Consider the following 17,425-nt stretch of genomic DNA (forward strand, 5'->3'; position numbering starts at 1 on the left):
TTCCACAACGACAGTGCTAGCAAACAGCTCCATGAAAGAGTAGTGTATCTCTGTGAGATGAATTCACACATCACAAAGCAATTTCTTAGAAAGCTTCTTTTTTGTTTTTATTTGAGGATACTTCAGGCCTCAATGCGCTCCCATGCATCTCATTGCAGATTCCGTGAAAATATTGTTAGGAAACTTCTCAAGGGAAAGAGTGCCATAGCTCTGTGAGATGAATTCACACGTCACAAAGCAGTTTCTCAGAAAAAGTATTTCTAGTTTTTATCTGAGGATATTTCCTTTGTCAACATAGGCTTCAAAGCCATCCAAAACATCAATTCTCATATTCCACAAAAACAGGGTTAGTCAAGGGCTCCACGAAAGAGAAGTGTGACACTGTGAGATGAATTCAGACGTCAAAAAGCAATATCTCAGAAAACTTCTTTCTAGATATTATCTGAGGATGTTTCCTTCATCACCATGGGCTTCAAAGCGATCAAAACTATGCCTTGTCAGATTCCACATATACAGTTCTAGCAAACTGCTCCATGAAAATGTAGTGTAACTCTATGAGATGAATTCACACATCACAAAGCATTTCCCAGAAAGCTTCTTTCTTGCTTTTATCTGATGATATTTCAGGCCTCAATGCACCCCCCAGGTGTCTCATTGCAGATTCTGCAACAACAGTGTTAGCAAACATCTCAATGAAAGCAATGATACACTTCTGTAAGATGAATTCACACACCACAAAGCAGTTTCTGAGAAGCCTTCTCTCTCAGTTTTTATCTGAAGATATTTCATTTTTCAGCATAGGATTCAATGCTATCCAAAATATCACATCTGAGATTCCACAAAACGCTGTAAGGAAACTCCTCCATGAAAGAGTGGTGTAGCTCTGTGAGATGAATTCACATTTCACAAAGCAGTTTATCGGAAAGCATCTTTCTAGTTGTTATCTGAGGATATTTCCTTTGTCAACATAGGCTTCAAAGTGATCAAAAATATCCCTCTCGGATTCCACAAAAGCAATGCTTTTAAATGGCTCCATGAAAGAGTAGTGTAATTCTGTGAGACAAATTCACACATCACAAAGCAGTTTGTCAGAAAGCATATTTCTGGTTGTTTTCTTAGGATATTTCCTATGCCACCATAGGCTGCAAAATGATTTTTAAAAAAATTCCCTTCTCAGATTCCTTAAATACAGTGCTAACAAATGGCTCCATGAAAAAGTTGTATAACATAGTGGCATGAATTTACAAATCACAAAGGAGTTTCTCAGGAAAGATTTTTCTGGATTTTATCTACGGATATTTCCTTGGTCACCATAAGCTTCAAAGCGATCAAAAATATCCCTTCTCAGATTCCAGAAAAACAGTGTTAACAAACGGCTTCATGAAAGAGTACTGTAACACTGTGAGAAGAATTCACACATCATAAAGCAGATTCTCAGAAACCTTCTTTCTAGTTTTTATCTGAGGATATTTCCTTTGTCAATATAGACTTCAAGGTGATCCAAATGATCACTTCTCAGATTGCATAAGAACCGTGCTAGTCAATGGCTCCATGAAAGATTGGTGTAACTCTGTGAGATGAATTCACACATCACAAAGCAGTTGATCAAAACTTCCTAGTTTTTATCTGAGGATATTTCCTTTTTCACCATAGGCTTAAATGTAACCCAAAATATCACTTCTCAGATTCATTCTCAGATTCCACAAAAACAGTGATGGTGAACAACTCCATGAAAGAGTAGTGTAACTCTGTGTGATGAATTCTCACATCACAAAACACTTTCTCAGAAAGCTTCTTTCTTCCTTTTAACTGAAGATATTTCCTTTTTAAACATGGGCCTCAATGCGCTCCTGTATAGCTCTTTGCAGATTCTGCAAAAACAGTGTTAGAAAACTTCTCATTGAAAGCAGTGGTGTAACTCTGTGAGATGAATTCACACACCACAAAGCAGGTTCCGAGAGCCTTCTACCCAGTTTTTATCTGAGGATATTTCTTTTCTCACCATGGGCATCTAGGCTATCCATAATATCACTTCTGTGATTCCACAAAAACAGTGCTAGCAAACTCCTCCGTGAAAGAGTGGTGTAACTCTCTGTGATGAATTCCCACATCACAAAGCAGTTTCTCAGAAAGCTTCTTCCTTCTTTTTAATCCCACGATATTTCCTTTTTAAACACAGGCCTCAATGTGCTCCTGTATGTCTCATTGCAGATCCTGCGAAAGCAGTGTTAGCAAACCTCTCAATGAAAACAATGGTGTAACTATCTGAGATGAATTCACACCACAAAGCAGTTTCTGAGAAGGCTTCTCTCCAGTTTTTATCTGAGGATATTTCATTTCTCACCACAGGATTCAATGTTATCCAAAGTATCACTTCTGAGATTCCATGAAAACAGTGCTAGCAAACTCATCCATGATTGAGTGGTGTAACTCTGTGAGTCGAATTCACATACCACAAAGCAGTTTCTCAGAAAGTTTCTTTCTAGTTTTTATCTGAGGATATTTCGTTTGTTACCAAGGGCATCAAAGTGATCCAAAACATCCCTTCTCAGATTCCACAAAAACAGTGCTGGCAAACTGCTACTTGAAAGAGTTGTGTAACAGTGTGAGATGAATTCACACATCACAAAGAGTTTGTCAGAAAGCTTCTTTCTGTATTTTATTGGAGAATATTTCCTTTGTCACCAGAGGCTTCAAAGCGATCAAAAATATCCCTTCTCAGATTCCACAGAAACAGTGGTAGCAAACGGATCCATGAAACAGTAGTGTATCTCTGTGAGATGAATTCACACATCACAAATCAGTTTCTCAGAAAGCTTCTTTCTTGTTTTTATATGAGGATACTTCAGGCCTCAATGCCCTCCCATATATCTCATCGCAGATTCCGTGAAAATATTGTTAGGGAACTTCTCAATGAAAAGTGTGATGTAGCTCTGTGAGATGAATTCACACGTCACAAAGCAGTTTCTCAGAAGACTTCTATCCCTTTTTTACCTAAGAATATTTAATTTTTCACCATAGGACTCCATGCCCTTGGAATATCCCATGGCAGATTCCACGAAAACAGTGTTAGCAAATTGCTTAATGTAATGATAAGTGTATCTTTGTGAGATGAATACACTCATCACAAAGCAGTTTCTGAAAAAGCTTTTTCTATTTTTATCTGAGGATATTTCCTTTGTCAGCATAGGCTTCAAAGCGATCCAAAATTCCCTTTTCAGATTCCAAAAAAACAGTGCTAACAAACGGCTCCATGAAAGAGTTGTGTAACACCATGAGATGAATTCACACATTAAAAAGCAGTTTCTCAGAAAGCTTCTTTCTGGATTTTATCTGAGCATATTTCCTTTGTCACCATGGACTTCAAAGTGATCAAAAATATCCCTTCTCAAATTCCACAAAAACAGTGCTAGGAAACAGCTCCCTGAAAGAGTAGTGTAACTCTGTGAAATGAATTCACACATCACAAAGAAGTTTCTCAGAAGGCTTCCTTCCTCTTTTGTCTAAGGATATTTCAGAGCTCAATGCACTCCCATACATCTCAATGTAGATTCCGTGAAAATATTGTTAGGAAACTTCTCAAGGAAAAGAGTGATGTAGCTCTGTGAGATGAATACACACATCCCAAAGCAGATTCTCAGAAGACTTCTCTCTAGTTTTTATCTAAGGATCTTTAATTTTTCATCATAGGACTCAATACCCTCGGAATATCCCATGGCAGATTCCATGAAAACAATGTTAGCAAAACTGCTCAATGTAATGAAAAGTGTATCTCTGTGAGAGGAATACACTCATCACAAAGCAGTTTCTCATAAAGCTTTTTCTAGTTTTAACTGAGTATATTTCCTTTGTTACCATAGACTTCAAAGTGATCCAAACTATCCCTTCTCAGATTGAACAAATACAGTTCTAGCAAATTGCTCCTTGAAAGAACAGTGTAACCCTGTGTGATGAATTCACAGGTCACAAAGCCGTTTCTCAGAAAGCTTCTTTCTTCTTTTTATCCGAGGATATTTCCGATTTAAACACGAGCCTCAATGCACTCCCGTCTACCTCATTGCATATTCTGCAAAAACAGTGCTAGCACACCTCCCAATGAAAGCAATTGTGTAACACTCTGAGATGAATTCACACACCACAAAGCAGATTTCTGAGAAGGCTTCTCTCCACTTTTTATCTGAGAATATTTCAGTTCTCACCATGGGATTCAATGCTATCTGAAATATCACTTCTGAGATTCCACAATAACAATGCTAGCAAACTCCTCCATGAGAGAGTGGTGTAACTCTGTGAGATGAATTCACACATCAAAAAGCATTTTCTCAAAAAGCTTCTTTCTAGTATTTATCTGAGGATATTTCCGTTGTCACCATAGGCTTCAAAGCAATAAAAAAATGCCCCTTATCAGATTCCATATATACAGTGCTAGCAAACTGCTCCATGAAAGTGTGTGACTTGTGAGATGAATCAGACATCACAAGGCAGTTTCTCAGAAAGCTTCTTTATTGCTTTGATCTGAGGATATTTCAGGCCTCAATGCATCCCCTGTGTCTCATTGCAGATTCTGTGACAACAGTGTTAACAGATATGTCAATGAAAGCAATGATGTAACACTGTGAGACGAATTCACACACCACAAAGCAGTTTCTGAGAATGCTTCTCTCCAGTTTATATCTGAGGATATTTCATTTTTCATCATGAGATTCAATGCTATGCAAAATATCACATCTCAGATTCCACAAAAACAGTGCTAGCACACTCCTCCATGAAAGAGTGGTCTATTTCTGTGAGATGAATTGAAAATTCCAAAGCAGATTCTCACAAACCTTCTTTCCACAGTGATGTAACTCTCAGATGAATTCAGAAATCACAAAGCTGTTTCTCAGAAAGCTTCTTTCTTCTTTTTATCTGAAGATATTTCCTATATAAACACGGGCCTCAATGCACTCCCGTATATCTCATTGCATATTCTGTGAAAACCGTGATGGCAAACTTATCAATGAAAGCAATGGTGTAACTCTGTGAGATGAATTCACACATCACAAAGCAGTTTCTGAGAAGGCATCTGTCTAGTTTTTATCTGAGGATATTTCATTTCTCACCATAGGATTCTGTGTGATCCAAAATATCACTTCTGTGATTCCACAAAAACAGTGCTAGCAATTTCCTCCATGAAAGAGTAGGGTAACTCTGTGAGATGAATTCACACATCACAAAGCAGTTTCTCAGAAAACTTTCTTGCTTTTATCTGAGGATATTTCAGGCCTCAATGCTTTCCCATATATCTCACTGCAGATTCTGTGAAATATTGTTTGGAAACTTCTCAGTGGAAAGTGTGATGTAGCTCTTTGAGATGAATTCACACATCACAAAGCAGTTTCTCAGAAGTCTTCTCTACACTTTTTATCTAAGGATATTTAATTTTCCACCATAGGACTCAATGCTCTTGGAATATCCCATGGCAGATACCATGAAAACAGTGTTAACAAACTGCTCAATGTAACAAAAAGATGATCTTCTGTGAGATGAATACACTCATCACAGAGCAGTTTCTCATAAAGCTTTTTCTGGTTTTCACTGAGGATATTTCCTTTGTTACCTTAGGCTTCAAAGCGATCAAAACTACCCTTTCTCAGATTGAACAAATACAGTTCTAGCAAACTGCTCCTTGAAAGAATAGTGTAATTCTGTGTGAAGAATTCACAGATCCCAAAGCCATTTCTCAGAAATCTTCTTTATTCTTTTTATCCATGGATATTTCCTTTATAAACACAGGCCTCAAGACGCTCCCGTGTATCTCATTGCAGATTCTGTGAAAACAGTCTTAGCGAACTTCTCAATGAAAGCAATGGTGGAACTCTCTGAGATGAATACACACACCACAAAGCAGTTTCTGAGAAGGCTTCTTTCCAGCTTTTATCTGAGGATATTTCATTTCTCACCATGGGATTAATGCCATCTGAAATATCACTTCTGAGAATCCATGAAAGCAGTGCTAACAAACTCCTCCATGAAAGAGTGGTGTACCTCTGTGAGACCAATTCACATATCACAAAGCAGTTTCTCAGAAAGATTCTTTCTAACTTTTATCTGAGGATATTTCCTTTGTCACCATAGGCTTCAAAGGGTTCCAAAACATCACTTCTCAGATTCCACAAAAACAGTGCTAGCCAAGGGCTCCATGAAAGAGTTGTGTAAGTCTGTGAGATAATTCACACATCAAAAAGCAGTTTCTCAGAAAGCTTCTTTCTCTTTTTTATCTGAGGATATTTCTTTTGTCACCATAGGCTTCAAAATGATCAAAAATTCCCCTTATCCATTCCATATATCTGCTAGCAAACTGCTCCATGAAAGAGTAGTGTAACTCTGTGAGATGAATTCACATATCACAAACCAGTTTCTCAGAAAACTTTTTTATTGCTCTTATCAGGATATTTCAGGCCTCAATGCTCCCCCATGTGTGTCATTGCAGATTCTATGACAGTAGTTTTAGCAAACATCTCAATGAAAGCAAATGTGTAACACTGGGAGATGAATTCACACACCACAAAGCAGTTTCTGAGAAGGCTTCTGTCCAGTTTATATCTGAGGATATTTCATTTTTCACCATGGGATTCAATGCATCCAAAATTCATATCTGAGATTCCACAAAAAACACTGTGGCCAACCCCTGCCTGAAAGTGTGTACTCTGTGAGTTGAATTATAACTCACAAAACAGTTTCTCAGACAGCTTCTTTCTAGTTTTTATAGGAGGATATTTTCTTTGTTACCATGGCATCAAAGCGATCCAAAACTATCACCTCTCAGATTCCACAAAAACAGTGTTAGCCAAATGGCTCCAGAAAGAGTGATGTAACTCTTGAGATGATTCAGAATCCACAAGCAGTTTCCCAAAAGCTTCTTTCTTCTTTTTATCAAATATATCTCCTATTAACACGGCCTTCAGTGCACTCATATATTCTATTGCAGATCTGTAAAACAGTGTTAGAAAGTTCAATGAAAGCATTGTGTAACCTGTGAGATGAATTCACACACCACAAAGCAGTTTCTGCGAAGTCTTCTATCCACTTTTTTATCAGTATTTCATTTTCACCCTAGGATTCTATGCTGATCCAAATATCACTTCTGTGATTCCACAAAAACAGTGCTAGCAAATTCTCCATGAAAAGTGGTGTAATCTTGTGAGATGAATTCACAAATCACAAAGCAGTTTCTCAGAAAGCTTCTTTGCGTTTTCATCTGCATACATTTCCTTTGTCACTATCTGAGGATATTTCATTTGTTACCCTAGGGTTCTATGCTATCACAGTGCTAGCAAATTCCTCCATGAAAGAGTGGTGTAACTCTGTGAGATGAATTCACACATCACAAAACAGTTTCTTAGAAGACTTCTTTCTTGTTTTTATCTGAGGATCTTACAGTCCTTAATGCTCTACCGTATATCTCATTCAGATTCCAGGAAAATATGTTAGGAAACTTCTCAAGGAATAGAATGGTGTAACTCTATGAGATGAATTCACACATCACAAAGTAGTTTCCCAGAAGGCTTCTCTCCAGTTGTTATCTAAGGATGTTTAATTTTTCACCATAGGATTCAATGCCCTTGGAGTATCAAATGGCTAATTCCACAAAAATAGTGTTAGCAAACTGCTCAATGTAACGAAAAGTGTATCTCTGTGAAGGGAATACACTCATCACAAAGCAGTTTCTGAAAAACCTTTTCTATTCTTATCTGAGGATATTTCCTTTATTACCATAGGCTTCAGAGTGATCCAAACTATCCCTTCTCCAATTGAACAAATACAGTTCTAGCAAACTGCTCCTTGAAAGAATAGTGTAACTCTGTGTGATAAATTCACATTTCACAAAGCCGTTTCTCAGAAAGCTTCTTTCTTCTTTTTATCCGATGATATTTCCTTTTTAAACATGGGCCTCAAGGCACTCCCGTATATCTCATTCCAGATTCTGTGAAATCAGTGTTAGCAAACCTCTCAATGAAGCAAAGGTGTAACTCTCTGAGATGAATTCACACATTACAAAGCAGTTTCTGAGAAGGCTTCTCTCCAGTTTTTATCTGAGGATATTTCATTTCTCATCATAGGATTCTGTGCTATCCAAGATATCACTCTTGAGATTCCCCAAAAATACTGCAAGCAAACTCCTCCAGGAAAGAGTGGTGTAATTCTGTGAGATGAATTCACACGTCACAAAGAAGTTTCTCAGAAAGCTTATTTCTTGTTCTTATATGAGGATATTTCCTATTTAAACAAAGGCCTCGATGCGCTACCGTGTAGCTAATTGCAGATTCCTCGAAAATATTGTTAGAAAACTTCTCAATGAAAAGTGTGGTGTAGCTCGGGGAAATGAATGCACACATCACAAGGCAGTTTCTCAGAAGCCTTCTCTCGAGTTTTTATCTAGGGATATTTACTTTTTCAACATAGGACTCAACGCCCTTGGAATATCCCATGGCAGATTCCACGAAAACAGTGTTAGCAAACTGCTTAATGTAACAAAAACTGTATCTCTGTGAGATGAATACAATAATCACAAAGCAGTTTCTCCAAAACCCTTTTCTAGTTTTATCTGAGGATATTTCCTTTGTTACCATAGGCATCAAAGTGATCCAAAATGTCCCTTCTCAGACTTCACAAATACAATGGTAGCAAACTGCTCCATGAAAGAGTAGTGTAACAATGTGTGATGAATTTTCACATCACAAAACAGTTTCTCAGAAATCTTCTTTCTTCTTTTTATCTGAAAATATTTCATTTTTAAACACTGGCCTCAATGCGCTCCCATACATTTCATTGCAGATTCTGTGAAAACAGTGTTAGCAAACTTCTCAATGAAAGCAATGGTGTAACTCAGTAAGAAGAATTCACATACTAAAAAGCAGTTTCTGAGAAGGTTTGTGTCCAGTTTTTATCTGAGAATATTTCGTTTGTCACCGTAGGATTCTATGCTATCCAAAATACCACTTCTGTGATTCCACAACAACAGTGTTAGCACATTCTTTCATGAAAGAGTGGTGTAACTCTGTGAGATGCATTCTCATATCACAAAGCAGTTTCTCAGAAAGATTCTTTCTGGTTTTTATCTGAGGATATTTCCTTTGTCACCATAGGCTTCAAAGCGATCATAAATATCCCTTGTCTGATTCCACAAAAAGAGTACTAGCCAATGGCTCCATGAAAGACTGGTGTAACTCTTTGAGACGATTTCAAAAATCACAAAGCTGTTTCTCAGAAAGTTTCTTTCTGGTTTTTATCTTAGGATATGTCCTTTGTCACTGTTGGCTTCAAAGTGATCCAAAATATCCCTTCTTAGATTCCACAAAAAAAGTGCTAACAAACGGCTCCCTGAAAAAGTTGTGTACAACTGTGAGATGAATTCACACATCACCAAACGGTTTCTCAGAAAGCTTCTTTCTAGTTTTTATCTGAGGATATTTCCTTTGTCAACATAGGCTTCAAAGTGATCCAAAATATCACTTCGCAGATTCCACAAAAACAGTGCTAGCCAACGACTCCACAAAAGAGTGGTGTAACCGTGAGATGTATTCATAAACCACAAAGCTGTTTCTAAGAAAGCTTCTTTCTGGATTTTATCTGACAATATTTCCTTTGCCACCATAGGCTTCAAAGTAATTCAAATAATCCCTTCTCAGATTCCACAAAAGCAGTGCTAGCAAAGGACTCCTTGAAAGAGTTGTGTAACACTGTGAGAGGAATGCACACATCACAAAGCAGTTTCTCAGAAAGCTTCTTTCTAATTTTTAATCTAAGGATATTTCCTTTGTCACTATTGGATTCAAAGTGATCCAAAATATCATTTCTTAGATTCCACAAAAACAGTGCTAGCAAATGATTCCATGAAAGAGTGGTGTAACTCTGTGAGATGAATTCACACATCACAAAGCAGTTTCCCAGAAGGCTTCTGTCCAGTTTTTATCTAAGCATATTTAATTTTTCACCATAGGACTCAATGCCCTCTGAATATCCCATGGCAGATTCCACAAAAACAGTGTTGGCAAACTGCTCAATGTAACAAAAAGTGTATCTCTGTGAGATGAATACACTCATCACAAAGCAGTTTCTCAAGAAGCTTTCTCTAGTTTTATCTGAGGATATTTCCTTTGTTACCATAGGCTTCAAAGTGATCCAAAGTATCCCTTCTCACATTCCACAAATACAATATTAGCCACCTGCTCCATGGAAGGGAAGTGTAACTCTGTGGAATGAATTCTCACATCATAAAGCCATTTTCCAGAAAGGTTCTTTCTTCTTTTTATCCGTAGATATTTCCTTTATAAACACAGGCCTCAATGGGCTCCTGTATATCTCATTGCAGATTCTGTAAAAACAGTGTTAGCAAACTTCTCAAGGAAAGCAATGGTGTAACTCTTTGAGATGACTTCACACACCACAAAGCAGTTTTTGAGAAGTCTTCTGTCCACTTTTTATCTGAAGATATTTCATTTCTCACCATAGGATTCTATGCTATCCTAAATATCACTTCTGTGATTCAACAAAAACAGTGCTAGCAAATTCCTCCATGAAAAAGTGGGGTTACTCTGTGAGATGAATTCACACATCACAAAGCAGTTTCTCAGAAGTTTTCTCTACACTTTCTATCTAAGGATATTTAATTTTTCACCATAGGACTCAATGCCCTCAGAATATCCAATGACAGATTCCACGAAAACAGTGCTAGCAAACTGCCCAACATAACGAAAAGTGTTTCTCTGAGAGATTAATATACTCTTCGCAAATCAGATTCTCATGAAGCTTTTTCTAGTTTTAACAGAGGATATTTCCTTTGTTACCATAGGCTTCAAAGCGATCCTAAATGTTCCTTCTCAGATTACACAAATACAATGCTAGCAAACTGCTCCTTGAAAGAATAGTGTAACTCCGGGTAATGAATTCACAGATGACAAAGCCGTTTCTCAGAAAGCTTCTTTCTTCCTTTTATCCAAGGATATTTCCTTTTTATACACGGGCCTCAATGCACTCCCATATATCTTATTGCAGATTCTGGGAAAAATTCTTTATAGTTTTTGTGTGAGGATGTTTCCCTTGTCACCATAGGCTTCAATGTGATCCAAAACAACCATTCTCAGATTCCCCAAAAACAGTGCTATGAAATTCATCCATGAGAAGAATCGTGTAACACTGTGCGATGAATTCACAAATCACAAAGCAGTTTCTCAGAATGTTTCTTTCTATTTTTTGTGTGAGGATGTTTACTTTTTCACAATAAGCTTCAATATCCCATTTTGTAGATTGCAAGAATACCGAGGTAGCAAACTGCTCAATGAAAAGAACGGTTTAATTGTGTGAATTGAATTCACACCTCACAGAGCAGTTTCTCAGAAAGCTTCTTTTTGTTTTTTATATGGGGATATTTCTTTTGTTACCATAGGCTTCAATGTACTCCCAAATATCCTATTGCAGACTTCAGGAAAACAGTGTTATAATACATCTCAAAGAAAAGAACAGTGTAACTCTGTGAGAAGAATTAACTCATAGCAAACCAGTTTCTCAGAAAGCTTCTTTGTAGTTTTTATCTGAGGATGTTTCCTTTTCCACCCTAGGCCTCAATGTGCTCCCAAGTATCTCTTTGCTGATTCCATGAAAACAGTGTTAACATACTGCTCCATGAAAACAAAGGTGTAACTCTGTGAGATGAGTTCACACACCCCAAAAGCCTTTCTCAGAAAGCTTCTTTCTGGTTGTTAACTGAGGATAATTTCTTTGTCACCCTAGGCTTCAATGCTATCCAAAATATCCCTACTCAGATACCCAAAAAACAGTGCTAAAAATTGATCCATGAAAAGAATCGTGTAACTCTGTGAGATGAATTAACACATCACAAAGCAGTTTCTCATAAAGCTTATTTCTACTTTTTATATGAATGTGTTTCCTTTATCAATGTAAGCTTAAAGTCGCTCTGAAGTATCCCATTGCAGATTCCTAGAAAACAGTGTTAACAAACTGCTCAATGAAAACAACAGTGTAACTCTGTGAGATGAATACACTCATTACAAAGCAGTTTCTCGGAAAGCTTCTTTCTAGTTTTAATCTGAACATATTTCCTTTTTCACCTTAAGCCTCAAAGCGCTCCAAGATATACCTTTGCAGATTCCACAAAAACAGTGTTAGCAAACTGGTCCATGAAAAGAAAGGTGTAACTCTGTGAGATGAATGAACACATCACAAAGAAGTTTCTCTGAAAGCTTCTTTCTAGTTTTAATCTGAGGATATTTTCTTTGACACAATAGGCTTCAAAGTGATCCAAAATATCCCTTCTCAGATTCCCCAAAAACAGTGCTATCAAACGGATCAATTGAAAGGATCATGTAACTCTGTGAGATGAATTCACAAATCACAAAGGAGTTTCTCAGAAAGTTTCTTTCTAGTTTTTATCTCAGGATATTTAATTTTTACCAATAGGCTTCAATACGCTCCAAAATATGCCTTTGCAGATTCCAAGAAAACAGTGTTAGCAAACTGTTTAATGAAAAGAACAGTGTAATTCTGTGAGTTGAATTCACACATCACAAAGGAATTTCTCAGAAAGCTTCTTTTTGATTTTTCTATGAGGTTATTTCCTTTTTCAAAATAGGCCACAAAGTGCTCGAAAAAACTCTTTTGCAGATTCCATGAAAACTGTGTTAGCAATTGCTCCATGAAAATAAAGGTGTAACTCTCTGAATGAATTCACAAATCACAAAGAACTTTCTCAGAAAGCTTCATTCTATTTTTTTCTGAAGATATTTCTTGGTCACCATTGGCTTCAAAGCGATCCAGAATATCCCTTCTCAGATTCCCCAAAAACCGTGCTACCAAATTTATCCATGAAAAGAATCATGTAATTCCGTGAGAAGAATTAACACATCATAAAGCCGTTTCTCAGAAAGCTTCTTTCTAGTTTTTATATGAGGATATTTCCTTTGTCACCATAAGTTTCAATGTGCTCAGAAATATCCCATTGTAGATTCCAAGAAAACACGGTTAGCAAAGTGCACAATGAAATAAACAGTGTAGCTCTCTGAGATGAATTCACACATCACAAAACAGCTTCTCAGAACGCTTCTATCTAGTTTTTATCTGAGGGTATTTTCTTTATCACCATAGGCCTCAATGCACTCCAATATATCGCATTGCACATTCCACAAATACAGTGTTAGCAAACTGTTGCATGAAAATAAACTTGTAAATCTATGAGATAAATTCACGCATCTCTACGAAATCTCTCAGAAAGCTTCTTTCTAGTTTCTATCTGACGATATTTCCTTTTTCACCGTAGATTTCAATGTGATCCAAAACAACCATTTCAGATTCCCCCAAAACAGTACTATCAAACTGATTTATGAAAATAATCTTGTAACTCTGTGAGATGAAATAACACATCATAAAGCAGTTTCTCAGAAAGTATCGTTCTAATTTTTGTCTGAGGATATTTCTTTATTCACAATAAGTTTCAATGCACTCCAAAATATCCCATTGCAGATTCCAAGAAAACAGTGCTAGCAAATTACTTAATTAAAAGAACAGTGTAATTCTGTGTGATGAATTTCCACATCACAATTCAGTTTCTCAGAAAGCTTCTTTTTGGTTTATATCTGAGGATGTTTCCTTTGTCACCACAGGCTTCAATGCCCTCCCAAATATTCTATTGCAGATTCCACGTGAAAAGTGTTATCAAATTTTTCATTGAAAAGAACGGTGTAGCTCTGTGTGGTGAATTCACGCATCACAATGCAGTTTCTCAGAAAGCTTCCCTCTCATTTTTTTTTTCCGAGGATATTTCCTTTTTCACTATAGGCCTCAATGCACTTGAAAATGTTCCTTTGCAGATTCCACAAAAACAGTGTTAGCAAACTGATCCATAAAAAGAAAGGTGTAACTCTGTGAGATACATTAACACATCATGAAGAAGTTTCTCAGAAAGCTTCTTTCCAGTTTTTATCTGAGGATATTTCCTTAGTCTCCATAGGTTTCAATGCAATCCAAAATATCCCTTCTCAGATTCCCCAAAAACTGTGCTACCATACTGCTCCTTGAAACGAATTGTGTAACACTGTGAGATGAATTAACACATCACAAAGTAGTGTCTCAGAAAGTTTCTTTCTAGTTTTTATATGAGGAAATTTTGTTTGTCACCATAAGCTTCCATGCACTCCAAAAGATCCCATTGCAGATTCCAAGAAAACATTGTTAGCAAACTCCTCAATGAAAAGAGCAGTGTAACACTGTGAGATGAGTTCACACATCACAAAGCAGTTTCTCAGAAAGTTTCTTTCTATTATTTATTTGAAGATATTTCCTTTTTCACCATAGGCCTCAATGCGCTCCCAAATATCCCTTTGCAGATTCCACGAAAACAGTGTTTGCAAACTGCTCCATGAAAAGAAAACTCTTTGGGATGAATTCACACATCCCAAAGAATTTTTCTCAGAAAACTTCTTTCTTGTTTTTATTTGAGGATACTTCCTTAGTCACCATAGGCTTCATGGCAATCCAAAATATCCCTTGTCAAATTCCCCAAAAAAAGTGCTACCAAACTGATCCATGAAAGGAATAGTGTAACTCTGTGAGATGAATTAACACATCATAAAGCAGCTTCTCAGAGGGCTTCTTTCTAGTTTTTACATGAGGATATTTCCTTTGTCACCATAAGTATCAATATGCTCCGAAATATGCCATTGTAGATTCCAAGAAAACAGTTTTAGCAAACTGTTCCACGAAAAGAACAATGTAACTCTGTGCCTTGAATTCAAACATCACAAAACAGATTCTCGGGAACCTTCTTCCTAGTTTTTCTATGAGGGTATTTCACTGTATGTCTCAATGCGCTCCCAAATATCCCTTTGCAGATTGCATGAAAACTGTGTTAGCAAATTGATTCATGAAAACTAAGGTGTAATTCTGCGAGATGAATTCACAAATCACAAAGTACCTTCTCAGATAGCTTCTTTCTAGTTTTTACCTGAGGATCTCCTTTTTCACCATAGGCATCAATTTGCTCCCAAATATGCCTTTGCAGATTCCACGAAGACAGTGTTAGCAAACTGCTCCATGAAAACCAAGGTGTAACTCTTTGAAATGAATTCACACATCGCAGGGAACTTTCTCAGAAAGCTTCTGTCTAGTTTTTAATCTGAGGATGCTACCTTTCTCACCATAGACTTCAATGTGATCCATAATATCCTATTGCACATTCCAAGAAAACAGTGTTATCAAACTGCTCAATGAAAAGAATGGTGTAGCTCTGTGAGATGAATTCACACATCAAAAGCAGTTTCTCAGAAAGCTTGTTTCCAGTTTTTATCTGAGGATATTTCCTTTGTCACCATAGGCCTCAATGTGATCCAAAACATCCCTTCTCAGATTTCACATAACAGTGCAATGAAACTGCTCCATAAAAAGAATCGTGTAACACTGTGAGATGAATTCATAAACCACAAAGCAGTTTCTCAGAAAGCTTCTTTCTAGTTTTTATCTGAGGATATTTCCTTTTTCACTATATGCCCCAATGTACTCTCAAATATCCCTTTGCATATTCCATGAAAACAGTGTAGCAAACTGTTGCATGAAAAGAAAGATGTAACTCTGTGAGATGAATTCACATGTCAAAAAGAATTTTATCAGGAAGTTTCTTTCTAGATTTTATCTGAGGATATTTCCTTTGTCACCATAGGCTTCAATGTGATCCAAAATAACCCTTCTAAGATTCCCCAACAACAGTGCTACCAAACTGATCCATGAAAAAAATCGTGTAAATCCAGGAGATGAATTAAAACATCACAAAGCAGTTTCTCTGAAAGCTTCTTTCTAGTTTTTATATGATATTTCTTTTGTCACACCAAGCTTCAAGGCACTCCAAAATATCCCATTGCAGATTCCAAGAAAACAGTGTTTGAAAACTGCTCACTGAAAATAACAGTGTAACTCTGAGTTGAATTCACACATCACAAAGCAGTTTCTCAGAAAGCTTCTTTCCAGTTTTTTCTGAGGATAATTCCTTTCTCACCGTAGGACTCAAAGCACTCGTAAATATCCCTTTGCAAATTCCATGAAAACAGTGATAGCAAACTGCTCCATGAAAAGAAAGGTGTATCTCTGTGAGATGAATTCACACATCATGAAGAAGTTTCTCAGAAAGCTTCTTTCTAGTTTTTATTTGAGAATATTTCCTTTGTCACCATAGGCTTTAAGACAACCCAAAATATGCCTTCTCAGATTCCCCAAAAACAGTGTGACCAAACTCTGCATGAAAAGTATCACGTACCTCTGTGAGATGGATTCACACATCACAAAGCAGTTTCTCAACAAGCCTCTTTCTAGCTTTTTTCTGAGGATATTTCTTTTATCACCATAAGCTTCAATGTGCTCCGAAACATCCCATTGCAGATTCCAAGAAAACAGTGTGAGCAAACTGCTCAATGAAAAGATCAGTGTAAGTCTGTGGAATGAGTTCACACGTCACAAAGCAGTTTTTCGGAAAGCTTCCTTTTGGTTTTTATCTGATTATACTTTCTTTGCCACCATTGACTTCAAGCACTCCCACATATCCTATTGCAGATTCCACAAAAATAGTGTTAGCGAAGTGCTCAATGAAAAGAATGGTGTAGCTTTGTTAGATGAATTCACACTTCACAAAAAACGTTCTCAGAAAGTCTCTTTCTAGTTTTTATCTGAGTATCTTTGCTTTGTCAACACAGGTATCAATGAGATCCAAAATATACCTTCTCAGTTTCCCCTAAAACAGTGCTACCAAAATGATCCATTTAAAGAATCATGTAACTCTGGGAGATGAATTAACACATCACAAAGTGGTTTCTCACAAAGCTTCTTTCTTGTTTTTATGTGAAGATACTGCCTTGGTCACCATAAGCTTCAATGCACTGAGAAATATTCCATTGCAGATTCCAAGAAAACAGTGTCAGCAGACTGCTAAATGAAAAGAACATTGTGATTCTATGAGATGAATTCACATATTACAAAGCAGTTTCTCAGGAACATTCTTTCCAGTATTTATCTAAGGATATTTCCATATTCACCATAGGCCTCAACGTGTTCCCAACATCCCTTTGCAGATTCCACAAAGTGGAATAGTGTTAGCAAACTGCTCCATGTAAAGAAAGGTGCAACACTGTGAGATGAATTCCAACATCACAAAGTAGCCTCTCAGGAAACTTCTTTACAATTTTTATGAGAGTGTATTTCCTTTGTCACCGCAGGCTTTAATGTGATCCAAAATATCTCTTATCAGATTCCCCAAAAACAGTGATACCAAATTGCGCTCTGAAAAAAATCGTGTATCTCTGTGAGATGAATTCCCAAATCACAAAGCAATTTCTCAGAAAGCTTCTTTCCAGTTTTTGTCTGAGGTATTTCCTTTGCCACCATAAGC

This window comes from Rhinopithecus roxellana, chromosome 13 (assembly GCF_007565055.1).
Source record: "Rhinopithecus roxellana isolate Shanxi Qingling chromosome 13, ASM756505v1, whole genome shotgun sequence".
In the NCBI taxonomy this organism is placed as follows: Eukaryota; Metazoa; Chordata; class Mammalia; order Primates; family Cercopithecidae; genus Rhinopithecus; species Rhinopithecus roxellana.